The 23,597-nt window shown below is 49.0% G+C and overlaps 2 non-coding genes across 2 annotated transcripts; both read left to right on the top strand.

The window, feature by feature from the left end:
• The first annotated feature begins 13,250 nt into the window (after window positions 1-13,250).
• On the top strand, window positions 13,251-13,322 carry TRNAD-GUC (transfer RNA aspartic acid (anticodon GUC)). The gene has a single exon. It is a non-coding gene; the product is annotated as a tRNA-Asp (tRNA).
• Window positions 13,323-16,649: 3,327 nt separating this feature from the next.
• Window positions 16,650-16,721, top strand: TRNAD-GUC (transfer RNA aspartic acid (anticodon GUC)). The gene has a single exon. It is a non-coding gene; the product is annotated as a tRNA-Asp (tRNA).
• Window positions 16,722-23,597: the final 6,876 nt, after the last annotated feature.

Genomic DNA, 23,597 nt, shown 5'->3' with positions numbered 1-23,597 from the left:
CTACATGCAGTGACGAGGCGCTCCGGCCGCCTCGACTCCTCAATCGGTAGATCATAACAAGTAGCGCGACCTAGCGCGAGTCCGCCTGGCCGATCCGTCGTATGGGACGGGACGCTGACGACCGTCCGGTGGCTCCGGCTGCTCTGGACGGCGCGGATCGGGCCTGGAAGGACCGGCCGCGCCGCGAAGATCCGGCCGCCGGTGGTCGGCAGCTGTCAGTTCCGAGACACCTGGGAGCGAATCAGGCGGAGACATGTCAGGATCAGGCAGAGACATTTCCCCCCTTGGGTCGTCGGTCACGTCACATGCTCGGCCCTCACGACACAAAGGGAGGCCATATGGAGGCGAGAACGGTTTCAGTCGGGAGGGGTGGACGTACCAACGGCGCTTTCCCCATTTTATTTGAACGCACTGGGGGCGTGCAACCCGCACGACCTCCATGGGTCCCCGCCATGGCTTCAACAATTTAGGCGACGTAGCCAAAGGTGCCTGAGGGCAATGCAGCCAGGCCCTATCACCTGGTTTCCAGTCGTGCACGGACACCTTCCGTGCACGCAACCGCTCGTTTGCAATTTGGCGAGCCCGCGAATTAAGCCGTGCGGCCTCCCTTGCCTCTGTCAGCTTATGGATATTAAATTTAATATGTTCTGCCAATTTCGAATTTGTTCGTGGTGCGGACAGGCCCAGCTGCGTTTCCATGGGCGGGTCGGCTTCCCGACCGTACATCAGATAGAATGGGGAAAATCCCGTTGCTGAATGGGGGGCCATTCTATACGCGGCGAGGACCCCCGGGACCTGCAGGTCCCAATCAACATGTGCCTCACACACCTGCTGGCACAGCATAGAAGTCAAAGTCCTGTGGAGTCTCTCCACCATCCCGTCCGTCTGTGGGTGGTACGGGGAGGTACGCACCTTCTTAGTACCCAATAGGTCGCACACCTCTTGCAGCAATTTACTTGAAAAATGTTTCCCTTGGTCGGTCAGCAAGCGTTCGGGAGCCCCCTTGTCCAGGACGTAGACCTGGACAAAGGCGTCCGTCACAGCCGCCGCCGACTGGTTGGCGAGTGGCCACGCCATAGGCCACCGGGTAAAATATTCGACACCCACCAACAGGTACTTATTACCCCTAGGCGTGACTGGAAAAGGCCCCAAAATATCGAGCGCAACGAGCTCGTTAGTGCACGAGACCTGAATAGATTGCAGCGGTGGATTAGATGCCACGGGCGGTGGTTTCTGTCTGGCGCAATCAACACATCCCTTTAGAATATTCACCACGTCACTCTCCATCCCCGGCCAATAATAGTCACGCTGAAGCAGAGCAAGCATTTTGTTTCCTCCCAAATGCAAGAGGCGTTCATGTGCGGCCAGGACAACTTTCCCCCTCACAGCGGAAGGCACCACAAGTGAGTGCCGCCGGGACAAACTATCCCATCTCATTAATAGGCCTTGCTTAAGTACCCAGGAGCCAGTTCGCTCCCGGCCCTCCTCGGGACCCCCCACCCTGCGGCGCAATGCTAGCAGGGAGCTGTCTTCCATTTGGAGACGGCCCCACTCAATCAGCGACAGTGAGAGTAGCGAGTCCTCTCCCTCAGGGGTAGCGGGAACATCCCCGATTGGTGCACCCGCGGTCGCAGCCAACGCCCCCATACCTTCCCCAACTGTCAGTTTACAGCACGCCGATCCCGATAAGCAGGCACATTTGTGACAAGGCGACAATCGCGACAGGGCATCGGCGTTTGTGTGGCGCAACCCCTTACGGTATGTAGTCGTGAACTGATAGTCCTGGAGGACTTCCAACCACCGTGACAATTGGCCCGAGGGTTGGGCGACCCTCAATGAATACTGAAGCGCCGCGTGGTCCGTCCGGACCGTAAAGTGACGGCCATAGAGATACGGTCTAAATTGTTGTACAAAAAAAACAATAGCAAGCAGCTCGCGACGGGTGACGCAGTAGCGCTGCTCCGCCGGTGACAATACCCTGCTACCATAGGCGACCACCCTTTCGACTCCCCCAACGACTTGCGAGAGCACCCCCCCAATGCCCGTGTTGCTAGCATCCGTGTCTAGCAAGAAGGGACTCGCAAAGTCAGGATAACGCAAGGGTGGGGCACCCACCAAGGCATCCCGGAGGGAGCAGAACGCGGCCTCCTCCTCCGGTCCCCATCGGAACTTGACTCCTTTTGCCGTTAGAGCGTGCAAGGGTTTTGCAATGGTGGCGAAATGCTCAACGAATCGGCGGTAATAAGAAGCAAAACCGATGAAACTGCGCACGTCCGAAACTGACGTGGGCGTCGGCCATGAACTGACACAGTCCGTCTTCGCGGGATCGGTAGAGATCCCCGAAGAGTCGACAATGTGGCCCAAGTATCTAACGGACTTACGAAGAAGGTGGCATTTGGCCGGTTTAAACTTTAAATTAGCCGATCGCATTCTCAAGAACACCCTTCTCAATCGCTGGAGGTGTTCCTCAAACGTCTTACTGAAAACAATGACATCGTCAAGGTAAATCAAGCACGTATCCCATTGCAAGCCCGACAAAACCAACTCCATAAGGCGCTGAAACGTCGCGGGAGCGGAGTGAAGTCCCATGGGTAACCGGTTAAACTGGAACAGGCCCCCTGGAGTCCGAAATGCTGTCTTAGGTTTAGACTCGTCGTCGAGTGGCAACTGCCAGAATCCCGATAATAAATCAAGAGTCGAAAAATATCGCGCACCAGACAATGCATCGAGGAACTCGTCCATTCTGGTGAGCGGTTACGCGTCAGCCACAGAGATTTTATTCAGGCAACGGAAATCTACGCAAAATCGCAAGGACCCGTCCTGCTTTTTAACCAGCACAATAGGTGCTCCCCAAGGACTGGAAGAAGGCGAAATAATGTCGGCTTCCAGCATATCGTTGACGGCCGACTGAACGTGTTCCTTCTCAGCAGGACTCAGTCGGAAGGGATTTTGCCTGACCGGTGCCGCATCGCCCGTTTCAATATGGTGGCGTAACAGGTTCGTGCACCCAATGTCATACTTATGCTTACTGAACACATCAGAAAACTCTATCAGCAACGCACGCAGCGCACCCAACTGTACCGTTGACAAATCGTTCGAGTCCGCGCACAGCGAATCGACCCATCCAAGGTCCTCCCTCACTGTAATGTTCCGCGTGGGGCTCAGATCAACCTGCGCAACCAGCCGCTCTTCCGCAGGGTAGTATCCCCGCCTGTCACGCGCGAGACCGGGGTTCAATTCCCCGTCGGGGAGAGCTACACTTTTAAAAATGCTTTGGCCACTGGCTCTCATTGTTATTACAATTTAAAATCACTTGCTGTTCCCTTTTATAACGTAATTTCACCAAACGTTAAATCACCTGCTGCACTCAAAAGCCTTACCTTTTAAAGATGAATCCTTCAACATTTCAAGCTATTATTTATTGAGTATTAGAGATGATTTCTAGTTATAATTTCTGTCAATCACAAATCTGCCCCACTCAGACCGAGTCCTCGATAGTAAAGTCGTTAGGTTCCCCACATGTAACGCGGGAGACCAGGGTTCAATTCCCTGTCGGGGAGAGCAACTCTTTTTTAAAAAAATGGCCACTGGCTCTCATTGTTATTACAATTTAAAAGGACTTGCTCTTGACTTTAATCACGTGATTTTCACCAATTGTGAAGTAACCTGCTGCTCTAACCAGCTTGAACTTTTAAAGATAAACCCCTCTTCATTTCAATCGGTAACATGCCGAGTATATGGGTTCATTTCTACTTTTTATAATATCAGTCAATCTAGAATCAGCCTCATTCTGAGCGAGTCCTCGATAGTATAGTGGTTAGTATCCCCGCCTGTCACGCGGCAGACCGGGGTTCAATTCCACGTCAGGGAAAGCAACTCTTTTTAAAAAGAAAATGGCCACTGGCTCTCATTGTTATTACAATTCAAAATTACTTGCTGTTCCCTTTTATCACGTTAATTTCACCAAACGTTGAGTCACCTGCTGCACTCAAAAGCCTGAACTTTTAAAGATGAATCCTTCTTCATTTCAAGCTGTTATTTACTGAGAATATGAGTTTTTTTTTATAATTGCTGTCAATCACGAATTAGCCCCACTCTGACCGAGTCCTCGATGATAAAGTCGTTAGTTTCCCCACATGGAACGCGGGAGACCAGGGTTCAATTCCCCATCGGGGAGAGCTACACTTTTTAAAATGTTTTGGCCACAGGCTCTCATTGTTATTACAATTTAAAATCACTTGCTGTTCCCTTTTATAACGTTAATTTCACCAAACGTTGAATCACCTGCGGCACTCAAAAGCCTTAACTTTTAAAGATGAATCCTTCAACATTTCAAGCTATTATTTATTGAGTATTAGAGATTATTTCTAGTTATAATTTCTGTCAATCACAAATCTGCCCCACTCTGACCGAGTCCTCGATAGTAAAGCCGTTAGATTCCCCACATGTGAAGTATTTTAATGACGGCAGGAAACTCCTTGACGGGTAACACACTTTTTATTAAATCTTGACTTGTCACTATACAACGAGTGGTCTCTATTCCTCGGACGACACACACTTCACTCGACACGTGTAGTTACTATTCCTCCGGCTACACACACTTCACTTGACTCGTGTAGCTTCTATTCCTCCGGCTACACACACTTCACTTGACTCGTGTAGCTTCTATTCCTCCGGCTACACACACTTCACTTGACTCGTGTAGCTTCTATTCCTCCGGCTACACACACTTCACTTGACTCGTGTAGCTTCTATTCCTCCGGCTACACACACTTCACTTGACCCCGTAACGTCCGTGGAGCCTACAGGCCCACCCCAGCTTGGGCGTGGGCCACAACCTCTGAGTCCCACGAGCCGGCCCTCTCACGGACGTTCGGCCCCGGGTCCCAGGGTTCCGCCTCCTCATCCGTCTTCAGTTTTCGCTGGTACTCCCTCCCCGTGCGCCTGTGCGCATCCCCTTATATAGTCCCCGCTCACGGGAGACGGAGTGTATGTGGACCTCGACGTGAGCATCGCTCCTTAGTTGACCAATCACGACGTGCTGTTCCTACGATCTGTTTTCCCCAGCGCGTGTTACCACTACACAACCAATCACGCCGCGCTGCCACACGATCACTCCCTCTCAAGCGCGTCACCGGCACACAGCCAATCACTACCACATAACCCATGACCCCGCGCTGACCCCTGATCCTTCACCGTCAGCGCGCGTCACCAACACACACAGCCAATCACTACGCGCTGACACACGATCCCTACCCCAGCGCGTATCACCACTACATCACCCCCTCCCACATAGCTCGCAGCCAGCCCGGCTGCTAAACAACAACACAACACAACGTCAACACAAGAAAAACCCCACCCCCCAGTGTGCCCTGTAATGCAACAACAACAACACAACAACAACAACAACCTATGTACAAATCGACAACCAACACAATAAAAGTCAACAACAACACACACAACACCTAGATAAGAAGCTATGTACAGCCCGACGAACAACACAATAAAAGCGAATTCCAGAAAATGAACGCGTCCAGTGTCTCTGCGACTACATGCAGTGACGAGGCGCTCCGGCCGCCTCGACTCCTCAATCGGTAGATCATAACAAGTAGCGCGACCTAGCGCGAGTCCGCCTGGCCGGTCCGTCGTATGGGATGGGACGCTGACGACCGTCCGGTGGCTCCGGCTGCTCTGGACGGCGCGGATCGGGCCTGGAAGGACCGGCCGCGCCGCGAAGATCCGGCCGCCGGTGGTCGGCAGCTGTCAGTTCCGAGACACCTGGGAGCGAATCAGGCGGAGACATGTGAGGATCAGGCAGAGACATTTCCCCCCTTGGGTCGTCGGTCACGTCACATGCTCGGCCCTCACGACACAAAGGGAGGCCATATGGAGGCGAGAACGGTTTCAGTCGGGAGGGGTGGACGTACCAACGGCGCTTTCCCCATTTTATTTGAACGCACTGGGGGCGTGCAACCCGCACGACCTCCATGGGTCCCCGCCATGGCTTCAACAATTTAGGCGACGTAGCCAAAGGTGCCTGAGGGCAATGCAGCCAGGCCCTATCACCTGGTTTCCAGTCGTGCACGGACACCTTCCGTGCACGCAACCGCTCGTTTGCAATTTGGCGAGCCCGCGAATTAAGCCGTGCGGCCTCCCTTGCCTCTGTCAGCTTATGGATATTAAATTTAATATGTTCTGCCAATTTCGAATTTGTTCGTGGTGCGGACAGGCCCAGCTGCGTTTCCATGGGCGGGTCGGCTTCCCGACCGTACATCAGATAGAATGGGGAAAATCCCGTTGCTGAATGGGGGGCCATTCTATACGCGGCGAGGACCCCCGGGACCTGCAGGTCCCAATCAACATGTGCCTCACACACCTGCTGGCACAGCATAGAAGTCAAAGTCCTGTGGAGTCTCTCCACCATCCCGTCCGTCTGTGGGTGGTACGGGGAGGTACGCACCTTCTTAGTACCCAATAGGTCGCACACCTCTTGCAGCAATTTACTTGAAAAATGTTTCCCTTGGTCGGTCAGCAAGCGTTCGGGAGCCCCCTTGTCCAGGACGTAGACCTGGACAAAGGCGTCCGTCACAGCCGCCGCTGACTGGTTGGCGAGTGGCCACGCCATAGGCCACCGGGTAAAATATTCGACACCCACCAACAGGTACTTATTACCCCTAGGCGTGACTGGAAAAGGCCCCAAAATATCGAGCGCAACGAGCTCGTTAGTGCACGAGACCTGAATAGATTGCAGCGGTGGATTAGATGCCACGGGCGGTGGTTTCTGTCTGGCGCAATCAACACATCCCTTTAGAATATTCACCACGTCACTCTCCATCCCCGGCCAATAATAGTCACGCTGAAGCAGAGCAAGCGTTTTGTTTCCTCCCAAATGCAAGAGGCGTTCATGTGCGGCCAGGACAACTTTCCCCCTCACAGCGGAAGGCACCACAAGTGAGTGCCGCCGGCACAAACTATCCCATCTCATTAATAGGCCTTGCTTAGGTACCCAGGAGCCAGTTCGCTCCCGGCCCTCCTCGGGACCCCCCACCGTGCGGCGCAATGCTAGCAGGGAGCTGTCTTCCATTTGAAGACGGCCCCACTCAATCAGCGACAGTGAGAGTAGCGAGTCCTCTCCCTCAGGGGTAGCGGGAACATCCCCGATTGGTGCACCCGCGGTCGCAGCCAACGCCCCCATACCTTCCCCAACTGTCAGTTTACAGCACGCCGATCCCGATAAGCAGGCACATTTGTGACAAGGCGACAATCGCGACAGGGCATCGGCGTTTGTGTGGCGCAACCCCTTACGGTATGTAGTCGTGAACTGATAGTCCTGGAGGACTTCCAACCACCGTGACAATTGGCCCGAGGGTTGGGCGACCCTCAATGAATACTGAAGCGCCGCGTGGTCCGTCCGGACCGTAAAGTGACGGCCATAGAGATACGGTCTAAATTGTTGTACAAAAAAAACAATAGCAAGCAGCTCGCGACGGGTGACGCAGTAGCGCTGCTCCGCCGGTGACAATACCCTGCTACCATAGGCGACCACCCTTTCGACTCCCCCAACGACTTGCGAGAGCACCCCCCCAATGCCCGTGTTGCTAGCATCCGTGTCTAGCAAGAAGGGACTCGCAAAGTCAGGATAACGCAAGGGTGGGGCACCCACCAAGGCATCCCGGAGGGAGCAGAACGCGGCCTCCTCCTCCGGTCCCCATCGGAACTTGACTCCTTTTGCCGTTAGAGCGTGCAAGGGTTTTGCAATGGTGGCGAAATGCTCAACAAATCGGCGGTAATAAGAAGCAAAACCGATGAAACTGCGCACGTCCGAAACTGACGTGGGCGTCGGCCATGAACTGACACAGTCCGTCTTCGCGGGATCGGTAGAGATCCCCGAAGAGTCGACAATGTGGCCCAAGTATCTAACGGACTTACGAAGAAGGTGGCATTTGGCCGGTTTAAACTTTAAATTAGCCGATCACATTCTCAAGAACACCCTTCTCAATCGCTGGAGGTGTTCCTCAAACGTCTTACTGAAAACAATGACATCGTCCAGGTAAATCAAGCACGTATCCCATTGCAAGCCCGACAAAACCAACTCCATAAGGCGCTGAAACATCGCGGGAGCGGAGTGAAGTCCCATGGGTAACCGGTTAAACTGGAACAGGCCCCCTGGAGTCCGAAATGCTGTCTTAGGTTTAGACTCGTCGTCGAGTGGCAACTGCCAGAATCCCGATAATAAATCAAGAGTCGAAAAATATTGCGCACCAGACAATGCATCGAGGAACTCGTCCATTCTGGGGAGCGGATACGCGTCAGCCACAGAGATTTTATTCAGGCAACGGAAATCTACGCAAAATCGCAAGGACCCGTCCTGCTTTTTAACCAGCACAATAGGTGCTCCCCAAGGACTGGAAGAAGGCGAAATAATGTCGGCTTCCAGCATATCGTTGACGGCCGACTGAACGTGTTCCTTCTCAGCAGGACTCAGTCGGAAGGGATTTTGCCTGACCGGTGCCGCATCGCCCGTTTCAATATGGTGGCGTAACAGGTTCGTGCACCCAATGTCATACTTATGCTTACTGAACACATCAGAAAACTCTATCAGCAACGCACGCAGCGCACCCAACTGTACCGTTGACAAATCGTTCGAGTCCGCGCACAGCGAATCGACCCATCCAAGGTCCTCCCTCACTGTAATGTTCCGCGTGGGGCTCGGATCAACCTGCGCAACCAGCCGCTCGTCCGCAGGGACCCGTGCCGCGTGAGCTAGCACGGTGCCCTGCTGAATAACGGCCGGCCGCGACCCAGCATTTAAAACCATGACAAACGGGTCCTTGTCAGCCCGAACCAAAGTGTGAGCCACCGACAAATCGAGACCTCCGACAGCCCTATTTGAAGGACCCAAAAGCATGCTTTGTTCCGAGGTCTCCCCCACCCACGGTTTCCGCAACCGGAGGGGAATTAACATCTGTGAACCCGGGGGCACGTGCACGGTCTGTGTCGCCAACGCTTGTATCGTAGCGCACGCCATCCGAATTTCAGTAGGGTTCGTTAAAAATGAAATACGGCGACCCGATGGTAGTTCAATGCAACGCTGATCGATGAGAATTTTAATGGGCATTTTAGCCAAAAAATCTGTGCCCAATAGACAAGGAACCGCCAAGGAAGAAGAAACGAAAACGGGTCCCGACAATTTTATATCTCCAATGCAAATGGACGCCCTAATCTGACCGATAATGCCCAACGATCCCCCATTAGCGGCGTAAAATGGCACGTCCACTGGGAGCAGCGGTCGACATTGGACGGGGAGAATGTTGTAAATGAGGTCCGATATAATAGTCGCCGACGCCCCCGTGTCCACTAACACCCTGACCTCGACCCCATCAATGAATCCCGTAATGACGGATGATCCCGCCGAGGCAGCCACTATTCTGTGCCCCAACTCCGACCATTTAATGTCCCCCCGGTCCCGGCAGAACCCCCCTCGCCGAACCGAATCCCCGAACCCTAACCGGCTCTCCTCTGCCGCAACGCGATGGCCCATGTGTGTCGTGAATGTAGGCCGAGCATGTGAGGTGCCGCGACTTGCCGGGGTTAGTAGGGACGACATGGAGCTTGGTCGTCGTCCAGCCGAGGTCCCATGGCGCGCTGACGTGGAGCGCGGCAACCGGACGCCACGTGGCCCCGGAGGCCGCAGTTATAACACATGATGAGGGTCGTCGGAGATCTCGGTTGCTCCAGCTTGCGGGCCGATCGCAGAGGCGAATGACCCCCGACCTCCAGTCCCCTGGTCGTCCCGTGGTGAACGCCTCCTCTCGTGGGCTGACAACTTGGGGTTCGGTGACCACCGGGCCCGGAGCTGAGGCCACGGCAGCGTTGCAGACGACCGCCTGTTTACGTTGAAGGACCTCGTGCGCCTGTATACTTGTTGTGACCCGCAAGGAAGAAATATCGATCTCGTCGGCCGTGTTGATGGGGACCCCCAGGTCCTGGGCCAACTTGAGCAGTTGCTCCAAGACCAACGCGTCCTGGCCCTCCTCGTCCATACGAGGGAACGCGGCGTCGGCGAGAGCCAGCAACGCCGTCCGGTAGGCGAGCACGGTCTCCATGTCCGCCTTCCGCCTTGCGTAAAAATGATGGCGACACGCCGAGGGAGGTCCGTAGACCTTGGCCATGAGACCCAACGCGGCCTTAAGCGTGGAGCGGTCCGACCTCCGTGCTGACGTGAAGGCCGCGAGCGCGTTGTCGTCCAACATGGCAGGCAGTGCACGCAGCGCCGTAGCGTCGGACCAGGCGGACATTTCCTGATGCGCCAGAAATCTGCGCTGGAATTGGCCCCAGTCCCCGCCATCCGCCTTGAAGGCTGACAATGTTGGAAGGCGCTGTTGAAAGATGAAGTCGTCCTATGCCTCGTGGTTCCTCTCCGCCGCTCCGTCGGTGTGAGAGATGGCGGCCCCAATGGCGGGTGTCTGATGGCGGTCCGCAGCGCGCGTTGATGACGTAAGCGGGCGCGCTTGGAGAACCGCCGCCACGTGGTGCTCGCCGTTCCCGCCAAAAGATGGCCGCGCAGTAGAATAGGCGGGAAGCCCCCAGTCATTTTGGCGGGAATCCGCGGGGTGACCCTGTTGAATGTCCGCCGACGTCCCCACTCCTCCCGACGTGCTGATCTCCGCCAGGATGGACGCGGCGGCGAGCAGCAGCTCCGCCAGACGGGAGTGCGCCTCGCGGAGCACGGCTTCGGTCCCCAATCGCTCGTCCGGCGCCCTCGGCGGATCCTGCGGCGTCGGCATTTCTTCTTCCTCACCCCCCGATGCCAGCTGGCCCGAGTCGTCAAGGTTATCCTCGTGGTCAATCTCGTGAGTCCGACGGGTCTTCCTTGTATCCATGCTTGGAAGACTGTTTCACTTCTGACACCAGTTGAAGTATTTGAATGACGGCAGGAAACTCCTTGACGGGTAACACACTTTTTATTAAATCTTGACTTGTCACTATACAACGAGTGGTCTCTATTCCTCGGACGACACACACTTCACTCGACACGTGTAGTTACTATTCCTCCGGCTACACACACTTCACTTGACTCGTGTAGCTTCTATTCCTCCGGCTACACACACTTCACTTGACTCGTGTAGCTTCTATTCCTCCGGCTACACACACTTCACTTGACTCGTGTAGCTTCTATTCCTCCGGCTACACACACTTCACTTGACTCGTGTAGCTTCTATTCCTCCGGCTACACACACTTCACTTGACCCCGTAACGTCTGTGGAGCCTACAGGCCCACCCCAGGTTGGGCGTGGGCCACAACCTCTGAGTCCCACGAGCCGGCCCTCTCACGGACGTTCGGCCCCGGGTCCCAGGGTTCCGACTCCTCCTCCGTCTTCAGTCTTCGCTGGTACTCCGTCCCCGTGCGCCTGTGCGCATCCCCTTATATAGTCGCCGCTCATGGGAGACGGAGTGTATGCGGACCTCGACGTGAGCATCGCTCCTTAGTTGACCAATCACGACGCGCTGTTCCTACGATCCGTTTTCCCCAGCGCGTGTTACCACTACACAACCAATCACGCCGCGCTGCCACACGATCAGTCCCTCTCAAGCGCGTCACCGGCACACAGCCAATCACTACCACATAACCCATGACCCCGCGCTGACCCCTGATCCTTCACCGTCAGCGCGCGTCACCAACACACACAGCCAATCACTACGCGCTGACACACGATCCCTACCCCAGCACGTATCACCACTACACATGTAACGCGGGAGACCAGGGTTCAATTTCCCGTCGGGGAGAGCAACTCTTTTTTAAAAAATGGCCACTGGCTCTCATTGTTATTACAATTTAAAAGGACTTGCTCTTGACTTTAATCACGTGATTTTCACCAATCGTTAGGTAACCTGCTGCTCTAACCAGCTTGAACTTTTAAAGATAAACCCCTCTTCATTTCAATCAGTAATATGCCGAGAATATGGGTTCATTTCTACTTGTTATAATATCAGTCAATCTAGAATCAGTCGCATTCTGAGCGAGTCCTCGATAGTATAGTGGTTAGTATCCCTGCCTGTCACGCGGGAGACCGGGGTTCAATTCCCCGTCGGGGAGAGCAATACTTTTTAAAATGTTTTGGCGACTGGCTCTCATTGTTATTACAATTTAAAATCACTTGCTGTTCCCTTTTATCACGTTAATTTCACCAAACGTTAAGTCACCTGCTGCACTCAAAAGCCTGAACTTTTAAAGATGACTCCTTATTCATTTCAAACGATTATTTATTGAGTATTAGAGATTATTTCTAATTATAATTTCTGTCAATCACAAATCTGCCCCACTCTGACCGAGTCATCGATAGCAAAGCCGTTAGATTCCCCACATGTAACGCGGGAGACCAGGGTTCAATTCCCCGTCTGGAGAGCAACTCTTTTTAAAAAAAATGGCCACTGGCTCTCATTGTTATTACAATTTAAAATTACTTGCTGTACCCTTTTATCATGTTAATTACACCAAACGTTGAGTCACCTGCTGCACTCAAAAGCCTGAACTTTTAAAGATGACTCCTTCTTCATTTCAAACGATTATTTATTAAGTATTAGAGATTATTTCTAGTTATAATTTCTGTCAATCACAAATCTGCCCCACTCTGACCGAGTCCTCGATAGTAAAGTCGTTAGGTTCCCCACATGTAACGCGGGAGATCAGGGTTCAATTCCCCGTCTGGGGAGCAACTCTTTTTTTAAAAAATGGCCACTGGCTCTCATTGTTATTACAATTTAAAATTACTTGCTGTTCCCTTTTATCACGTTAATTTCACCACCTGCTGCACTCAAAAGCCTGAACTTTTAAAAATGAATCCTTCTTCATTTCAAGCTATTATCTACTGAGAATATGAGTTTGTTTTGTTATAATTGCTGTCAATCACGAATTAGCCCCACTCTGACCGAGTCCTCGATAGTAACGTCGTTAGTTTCCCCACATGGAACGCGGGAGACCAGGGTTCATTTCCCCGTCGGGAAGAACTATTCTTTTAAAAAATGTTTTGGCCTCTGGCTCTCCTTATTTTTATTACTATTTGAAAGGACTTGCTATTGATTTTAATCACGTGATTTTCCCTAATCGTTAGGTAACCTGCTGCTGTAACCAGCTTGAACTTTTAAAGATAAACCCCTCTTCATTTCAATCAGTAATATGCCGAGAATATGGGTTCATTTCTACTTGTTATAATATCAGTCAATCTAGAATCTGTCGCATTCTGAGCGAGTCCTCGATAGTATAGTGGTTAGTATCCCCGCCTGTCACGCGGGAGACCGGGGTTCAATTCCCCGTCGGGGAGAGCTACACTTTTTAAAATGTTTTGGCCACTGGCTCTCATTGTTATTACAATTTAAAATCACTTGCTGTTCCCTTTTCTAACGTTAATTTCACCAAACGTTAAATCACCTGCTGCACTCAAAAGCGTTTACATTTAAAGATGACTCCTTCAACATTTCAAGCTATTATTTATTGAGTATTAGAGATTATTTCTAGTTATAATTTCTGTCAATCACAAATCTGCCCCACTCAGACCGGGTCCTCGATAGTAAAGTCGTTAGGTTCCCCACATGTAACGCGGGAGACCAGGGTTCAATTCCCTGTCGGGGAGAGCAACTCTTTTTAAAAAAATGGCCACTGGCTCTCATTGTTATTACAATTTAAAATTACTTGCTGTTCCCTTTTATCACGTTATTTCACCACCTGCTGCACTCAAAAGCCTGAACTTTTAAAAATGAATCCTTCTTCATTTCAAGCTATTATCTACTGAGAATATGAGTTTGTTTTGTTATAATTGCTGTCAATCACGAATTAGCCCCACTCTGACCGAGTCCTCGATAGTAACGTCGTTAGTTTCCCCACATGGAACGCGGGAGACCAGGGTTCATTTCCCCGTCGGGAAGAACTATTCTTTTAAAAAATGTTTTGGCCTCTGGCTCTCCATATTGTTATTACTATTTGAAAGGACTTGCTCTTGATTTTAATCACGTGATTTTCCCTAATCGTTAGGTAACCTGCTGCTGTAACCAGCTTGAACTTTTAAAGATAAACCCCTCTTCATTTCAATCAGTAATATGCCGAGAATATGGGTTCATTTCTACTTGTTATAATATCAGTCAATCTAGAATCTGTCGAAATTCTGAGCGAGTCCTCGATAGTATAGTGGTTAGTATCCCCGCCTGTCACGCGGGAGACCGGGGTTCAATTCCACGTCTGGGAAAGCAACTCTTTTTAAAAATAAAATGGCCACTGGCTCTCATTGTTATTAAAATTAAAAATTACTTGCTGTTCCCTTTTATCACGTTAATTTCACCAAACGTTGAGTCACCTGCTGCACTCAAAAGCCTTAACTTTTAAAGATGAATCCTTCAACATTTCAAGCTATTATTTATTGAGTATTAGAGATTATTTCTAGTTATAATTTCTGTCAATCACAAATCTGCCTCACCCTGACCGAGTCCTCGATAGTAAAGCCGTTAGGTTCCCCACATGTAACGCGGGAGACCAGTGTTCAATTCCCCGTCGGGGAGAGTAACTCTTTTAAAAAAGAAAATGGCCACTGGCTCTCATTGTTATTACAATTTAAAAGGACTTGCCCTTGACTTTAATCACGTGATTTTCACCAATTATGAAGTAACCTGCTGCTCTAACCAGCTTGAACTTTTAAAGATAAACCCCTCTTCATTTCAATCGGTAATATGAAGAGTATATGGGTTCATTTCTAGTTGTCATAATATCAGTCAATCTAGAATCAGTCGCATTCTGAGCGAGTCCTCGATAGTATAGTGGTTAGTATCCCCGCCTGTCACTCGGGAGACCGGGGTTCAATTCCCCGTCGGGGAGAGCAACACTTTTTAAAATGTTTTGGCCACTGGCTCTCATTGTTATTTCAATTTAAAATCACTTGCTGTTCCCTTTTATCACGTTAATTTCACCAAACGTTGAGTCACCTGCTGCACTCAAAAGCCTGAACTTTTAAAGATGAATCCTTCTTCATTTCAAGCTATTATTTACTGAGGATATGAGGTTTTTTTTTATAATTGCTGTCAATCACGAATTAGCCCCACTCTGACCGAGTCCTCGATGATAAAGTCGTTAGTTTCCCCACATGGAACGCGGGAGACCAGGGTTCAATTCCCCGTCGGGGAGAGCTACACTTTTTAAAATGTTTTGGCCACTGGCTCTCATTGTTATTACAATTTAAAATCACTTGCTGTTCCCTTATAAACGTTAATTTCACCAAACGTTAAGTCACCTGCTGCACTCAAAAGCCTGAACATTTAAAGATGACTCCTTCTTCATTTCAAACGATTATTTATTAAGTATTAGAGATTATTCCTAGTTATAATTTCTGTCAATCACAAATGTGCCCCACTCTGACCGAGTCCTCGATAGTAAAGTCGTTAGGTTCCCCACATGTAACGCGGGAGACCAGGGTTCAATGTCCCGTCTGGGGAGCAACTCTTTTCTAAAAAATGACCACTGGCTCTCATTGTTTTTACAATTAAAAATTATTTGCTGTACCCTTTTATCACGTTAATTACACCAAACGTTGAGCCACCTGCTGCACTCAAAAGCCTGAACTTTTAAAGATGACTCCTTCTTCATTTCAAACGACTATTTATTAAGTATTAGAGATTATTTCTAGTTATAATTTCTGTCAATCACAAATCTGCCCCACTCTGACCGAGTCCTCGATAGTAACGTCGTTAGTTTCCCCACATGGAACGCGGAAGACCAGGGTTCAATTCCACGTCTGGGAGAACTACTATTTTAAAAATGTTTTGGCCTCTGGCTCTCCTTATTGTTATTACTATTTGAAAGGACTTGCTCTTGACTTTAATCACGTGATTTTTCCTAATCGTTAGGTAACCTGCTGCTCTAACCAGCTTGAACTTTTAAAGATAAAACCCTCTTCATTTCAATCAGTAATATGCCGAGAATATGGGTTCATTTCTACTTGTTATAATATCAGTCAATCTAGAATCAGTCGCATTCTGTGCGGGTCCTCGATAGTATAGAGGTTATTATCTCCGCCTGTCACGAGGGAGACCGGGGTTCAATTCCCCGTCTGGGAGAGCAACTCTTTTTAAAAAGAAAATGTAGACTGGCTCTCATTGTTATTACAATTTAAAATTACTTGCTGTTCCCTTTTATCACGTTAATTTCACCAAACGTTGAGTCACCTGCTGCACACAAAAGCCTGCACTTTTAAAGATGAATCCTTCTTCATTTCAAGCTATTATCTACTGAGAATATGAGTTTTTTTCTGTTATAATTGCTGTCAATCACGAATTAGCCCCACTCTGACCGAGTCCTCGATAGTAACGTCGTTAGTTTCCCCAAATGGAACGTGGGAAACCAGGGTTCAATTCCCCGTCGGGGAGAACTACTCTTTTAAAAATGTTTTGGCCTCTGGCTCTCCTTATTGTTATTACTATTTGAAAGGACTTGCTCTTGACATTAATCACGTGATTTTCCCTAATCGTTAGGTAACCTGCTTCTCTAACCAGCTTGAACTTTTAAAGATAACCCCTCTTCATTTCAATCGGTAATATGCCGAGTATATGGGTTCATTTCTACTTGTTATAATATCAGTCAATCTAGAATCAGTCGAATTTTGAGCGAGTCCTCGATAGTATAGTGGTTAGTATCCCCGCCTGTCACGCGGGAGACCGGGGTTCAATTCCCCGTTGGGGAGAGCTACGCTTTCAAAATGTTTTGGCCACTGGCTCTCATTGTTATTACAATTTAAAATCACTTGCTGTTTCCTTTTATAACGTTAATTTCACATAACGTTAAATCACCTGCTGCACTCAAAAGCCTGAACATTTAAAGATCACTCCTTCTTCATTTCAAACGATTATTTATTAAGTATTAGAGATTATTTCTAGTTATAATTTCTGTCAATCACAAATCTGCCCCACTCTGACCGAGTCCTCGGTAGTAAAGTCGTTAGGTTCCCCACATGTAACGCGGGAAACCAGGGTTCAATTCCCCGTCGGGGAGAGCAACTCTTTCAAAAAAATGGCCACTGGCTCTCATTGTTATTACAATTAAAAATGACTTGCTGTTCCCTTTTATCACGTTAATTTCACCAAACGTTGAGTCACCTGCTGCACTCAAAAGCCTGAACTTTTAAAGAGGACTCATTCTTCATTTCAAACGATTATTTATTAAGTATTAGAGATTATTTCTAGTTGTAACTTCTGTCAATCACAAATCTGCCCCACTGACCGAGTCCTCGATAATAAAGTCGATAGGTTCCCCACATGTAACGCGGGAGACCAGGGTTCAATTCCCCGTCGGGGAGAGTAACTCTTTTTAAGAAAATGGTCACTGGCTCTCATTGTTATTACAATTTAAAAGGACTTGCTCTTGACTTTAATCACGTGATTTTCACCAATTGTTAAGTAACCTGCTGCTCTAACCAGCTTGAACTTTTGAAGAGAAACCCCTCTTCATTTCAATCGGTAATATGCCGAGTATATGGGTTCATTTCTACTTCTTATAATTTCAGTCAATCTACAATCAGCCTCATTCTGAGCGAGTCCTCGATAGCATTGTGGTTAGTATCCCTGCCTGTCACGCGGGAGACGGGGTTCAATTTTCCGTCGGGGAGAGCAACTCTTTTTAAAAAGAAAATGGCCATTGACTCTCATTGTTATTACAATTTAAAATTACTTGCTGTTCCCTTTTATCACGTTAATTTCACCAAACGTTGAGTCACCTGCTGCACTCAAAGGCCTGAACTTTTAAAGATGAATCCTTCTTCATTTCAAGCTATTATTTACTGAGAATATGAGATTTTTTTTTTGTTATTATTGCTGTCAATCACGAATTAGCCCCACTCTGACCGAGTCCTCGATAGTAACGTCGTTAGTTTCCCCACATGGAACGCGGGAGACCAGGGTTCAATTCCCCATCGGGGAGAGCTACACTTTTTAAAATGTTTTGGCCACAGGCTCTCATTGTTATTACAATTTAAAATCACTTGCTGTTCCCTTTTATAACGTTAATTTCACCAAACGTTGAATCACCTGCGGCACTCAAAAGCCTTAACTTTTAAAGATGAATCCTTCAACATTTCAAGCTATTATTTATTGAGTATTAGAGATTATTTCTAGTTATAATTTCTGTCAATCACAAATGTGCCCCACTCTGACCGAGTCCTCGATAGTAAAGTCGTTAGGTTCCCCACATGTAACGCGGGAGACCAGGGTTCAATTCCCCGTCTGGGGAGCAACTCGTTTCTAAAAAATGACCACTGGCTCTCATTGTTATTACAATTTAAAATTACTTGCTGTACCCTTTTATCACGTTAATTACACCAAACGTTGAGCCACCTGCTGCACTCAAAAGCCTGAACTTTTAAAGATGACTCCTTCTTCATTTCAAACGACTATTTATTAAGTATTAGAGATTATTTCTAGTTATAATTTCTGTCAATCACAAATCTGCCCCACTCTGACCGAGTCCTCGATAGTAACGTCGTTAGTTTCCCCACATGGAACGCGGGAGACCAGGGTTCAATTCCACGTCTGGGAGAACTACTCTTTTAAAAATGTTTTGGCCTCTGGCTCTCCTTATTGTTATTACTATTTGAAAGGACTTGCTCTTGACTTTAATCACGTGATTTTTCCTAATCGTTAGGTAACCTGCTGCTCTAACCAGCTTGAACTTTTAAAGATAAAACCCTCTTCATTTCAATCAGTAATATGCCGAGAATATGGGTTCATTTCTACTTGTTATAATATCAGTCAATCTAGAATCAGTCGCATTCTGAGCGGGTCCTCGATAGTATAGAGGTTAGTATCCCCGCCTGTCACGAGGGAGACCGGGGTTCAATTCCCCGTCTGGGAGAGCAACTCTTTTGAAAAAGAAAATGTAGACTGGCTCTCATTGTTATTACAATTTAAAATTACTTGCTGTTCCCTTTTATCACGTTAATTTCACCAAACGTTAAGTCATCTGCTGCACACAAAAGCCTGAACTTTTAAAGATGAATCCTTCTTCATTTCAAGCTATTATCTACTGAGAATATGAGTTTTTTCTGTTATAATTGCTGTCAATCACGAATTAGCCCCACTCTGACCGAGTCCTCGATAGTAACGTCGTTAGTTTCCCCAAATGGAACGTGGGAAACCAGGGTTCAATTCCCCGTCGGGGAGAACTACTCTTTTAAAAATGTTTTGGCCTCTGGCTCTCCTTATTGTTATTACTATTTGAAAGGACTTGCTCTTGACATTAATCACGTGATTTTCCCTAATCGTTAGGTAACCTGCTTCTCTAACCAGCTTGAACTTTTAAAGATAACCCCTCTTCATTTCAATCGGTAATATGCCGAGTATATGGGTTCATTTATACTTGTTATAATATCAGTCAATCTAGAATCAGTCGAATTTTGAGCGAGTCCTCGATAGTATAGTGGAGACCGGGGTTCAATTCCCCGTTGGGGAGAGCTACGCTTTCAAAATGTTTTGGCCACTGGCTCTCATTGTTATTACAATTTAAAATCACTTGCTGTTTCCTTTTATAACGTTAATTTCACATAACGTTAAATCACCTGCTGCACTCAAAAGCCTGAACATTTAAAGATGACTCCTTCTTCATTTCAAACGATTATTTATTAAGTATTAGAGATTATTTCTAGTTATAATTTCTGTCAATCACAAATCTGCCCCACTCTGACCGAGTCCTCGGTAGTAAAGTCGTTAGGTTCCCCACATGTAACGCGGGAGACCAGGGTTCAATTCCCCGTCGGGGAGAGCAACTCTTTTTAAGAAAATGGTCACTGGCTCTCATTGTTATTACAATTAAAAATGACTTGCTGTTCCCTTTTATCACGTTAATTTCACCAAACGTTGAGTCACCTGCTGCACTCAAAAGCCTGAACTTTTAAAGAGGACTCCTTCTTCATTTCAAACGATTATTTATTAAGTATTAGAGATTATTTCTAGTTGTAACTTCTGTCAATCACAAATCTGCCCCACTGACCGAGTCCTCGATAATAAAGTCGATAGGTTCCCCACATGTAACGCGGGAGACCAGGGTTCAATTCCCCGTCGGGGAGAGTAACTCTTTTTAAGAAAATGGTCACTGGCTCTCATTGTTATTACAATTTAAAAGGACTTGCTCTTGACTTTAATCACGTGATTTTCACCAATTTTTAAGTAACCTGCTGCTCTAACCAGCTTGAACTTTTGAAGAGAAACCCCTCTTCATTTCAGTCGGTAATATGCCGAGTATATGGGTTCATTTCTACTTCTTATAATTTCAGTCAATCTACAATCAGCCTCATTCTGAGCGAGTCCTCGATAGCATTGTGGTTAGTATCCCTGCCTGTCACGCGGGAGACGGGGTTCAATTTTCCGTTGGGGAGAGCAACTCTTTTTAAAAAGAAAATGGCCATTGACTCTCATTGTTATTACAATTTAAAATTACTTGCTGTTCCCTTTTATCACGTTAATTTCACCAAACGTTGAGTCACCTGCTGCACTCAAAGGCCTGAACTTTTAAAGATGAATCCTTCTTCATTTCAAGCTATTATTTACTGAGAATATGAGATTTTTTTTTGTTATTATTGCTGTCAATCACGAATTAGCCCCACTCTGACCGAGTCCTCGATAGTAACGTCGTTAGTTTCCCCACATGGAACGCGGGAGACCAGGGTTCAATTCCCCATCGGGGAGAGCTACACTTTTTAAAATGTTTTGGCCACAGGCTCTCATTGTTATTACAATTTAAAATCACTTGCTGTTCCCTTTTATAACGTTAATTTCACCAAACGTTGAATCACCTGCGGCACTCAAAAGCCTTAACTTTTAAAGATGAATCCTTCAACATTTCAAGCTATTATTTATTGAGTATTAGAGATTATTTCTAGTTATAATTTCTGTCAATCACAAATCTGCCCCACTCTGACCGAGTCCTCGATAGTAAAGCCGTTAGATTTCCCACATGTGAAGTATTTGAATGACGGCAGGAAACTCCTTGACGGGTAACACACTTTTTATTAAATCTTGACTTGTCACGATACAACGAGTGGTCTCTATTCCTCGGACGACACACACTTCACTCGACACGTGTAGTTACTATTCCTCCGGCTACACACACTTCACTTGACTCGTGTAGCTTCTATTCCTCCGGCTACACACACTTCACTTGACTCGTGTAGCTTCTATTCCTCCGGCTACACACACTTCACTTGACTCGTGTAGCTTCTATTCCTCCGGCTACACACACTTCACTTGACCCCGTAACGTCCGTGGAGCCTACAGGCCCACCCCAGCTTGGGCGTGGGCCACAACCTCTGAGTCACACGAGCCGGCCCTCTCACGGACGTTCGGCCCCGGGTCCAAGGGTTCCGCCTCCTCCTCCGTCTTCAGTCTTCGCTGGTACTCCCTCCCCGTGCGCCTGTGCGCATCCCCTTATATAGTCCCCGCTCACGGGAGACGGAGTGTATGCGGACCTCGACGTGAGCATCGCTCCTTAGTTGACCAATCACGACGCGCTGTTCCTACGATCCGTTTTCCCCAGCGCGTGTTACCACTACACAACCAATCACGCCGCGCTGCCACACGATCACTCCCTCTCAAGAGCGTCACCGGCACACAGCCAATCACTACCACATAACCCATGACCCCGCGCTGACCCCTTATCCTTCACCGTCAGCGCGTGTCACCAACACACACAGCTAATCACTACGCGCTGACACACGATCCCTAAACCAGCGCGTATCACCACTACATCACCCCCTCCCATATAGCTCGCAGCCGGCCAGGCTGCTAAACAACAACACAACACAACGTCAACACAAGAAAAACCCCACCCCCCAGTGTGCCCTGTAACGCAACAACAACAACACAACAACAACAACAACCTATGTACAAATCGACAACCAACACAATAAAAGTCAACAACAACACACACAACACCTAGATAAGAAGCTATGTACAGCCCGACGAACAACACAATAAAAGCGAATTCCAGAAAATGAACGCGTCCAGTGTCTCTGCGACTACATGCAGTGACGAGGCGCTCCGGCCGCCTCGACTCCTCAATCGGTAGATCATAACAAGTAGCGCGACCTAGCGCGAGTCCGCCTGGTCGGTCCGTCGTATGGGACGGGACGCTGACGACCGTCCGGTGGCTCCGGCTGCTCTGGACGGCGTGGATCGGGCCTGGAAGGACCGGCCGCGCCGCGAAGATCCGGCCGCCGGTGGTCGGCAGCTGTCAGTTCCGAGACACCTGGGAGCGTATCAGGCGGAGACATGTGAGGATCAGGCAGAGACATTTCCCCCCTTGGATCGTCGGTCACGTCACATGCTCGGCCCTCACGACACAAAGGGAGGCCATATGGAGGCGAGAACGGTTTCAGTCGGGAGGGGTGGACGTACCAACGGCGCTTTCCCCATTTTATTTGAACGCACTGGCGGCGTGCAACCCGCACGACCTCCACGGGTCCCCGCCATGGCTTCAACAATTTAGGCGACGTAGCCAAAGGTGCCTGAGGGCAATGCAGCCAGGCCCTATCACCTGGTTTCCAGTCGTGCATGGACACCTTCCGTGCACGCAACCGCTCGTTTGCAATTTGGCGAGCCCGCGAATTAAGCCGTGCGGCCTCCCTTGCCTCTGTCAGCTTATGGATATTAAATTTAATATGTTCTGCCAATTTCGAATTTGTTCGTGGTGCGGACAGGCCCAGCTGCGTTTCCATGGGCGGGTCGGCTTCCCGACCGTACATCAGATAGAATGGGGAAAATCCCGTTGCTGAATGGGGGGCCATTCTATACGCGGCGAGGACCCCCGGGACCTGCAGGTCCCAATCAACATGTGCCTCACACACCTGCTGGCACAGCATAGAAGTCAAAGTCCTGTGGAGTCTCTCCACCATCCCGTCCGTCTGTGGGTGGTACGGGGAGGTACGCACCTTTTTAGTACCCAATAGGTCGCACACCTCTTGCAGCAATTTTCTTGAAAAAATTTTCCCTTGGTCGGTCAGCAAGCGTTCGGGAGCCCCCTTGTCCAGGACGTAGCCCTGGACAAAGGCGTCCGTCACAGCCGCCGCCGACTGGTTGGCGAGTGGCCACGCCATAGGCCACCGGGTAAAATATTCGACACCCACCAACAGGTACTTATTACCCCTAGGCGTGACTGGAAAAGGCCCCAAAATATCGAGCGCAACGAGCTCGTTAGTGCGCGAGACCTGAATAGATTGCAGCGGTGGATTAGATGCCACGGGCGGTGGTTTCCGTCTGGCGCAATCAACACATCCCTTTAGAATATTCACCACGTCACTCCCCATCCCCGGCCAATAATAGTCACGCTGAAGCAGAGCAAGCGTTTTGTTTACTCCCAAATGCAAGAGGCGTTCATGTGCGGCCAGGACAACTTTCCCCCTCACAGAGGAAGGCACCACAAGTGCGTGCCGCCGGGACAAACTATCCCATCTCATTAATAGGCCTTGCTTAAGTACCCAGGAGCCAGTTCGCTCCCGGCCCTCCTCGGGACCCCCCACCCTGCGGCGCAATGCTAGCAGGGAGCTGTCTTCCATTTGGAAACGGCCCCACTCAAT

Source organism: Lampetra fluviatilis, chromosome 66, assembly GCF_964198595.1.
Source record: "Lampetra fluviatilis chromosome 66, kcLamFluv1.1, whole genome shotgun sequence".
Classification (NCBI taxonomy): domain Eukaryota; kingdom Metazoa; phylum Chordata; class Hyperoartia; order Petromyzontiformes; family Petromyzontidae; genus Lampetra; species Lampetra fluviatilis.
Note: the sequence above shows the minus strand (reverse complement) of the source record. Positions and strands in the feature narration are given on the sequence as shown.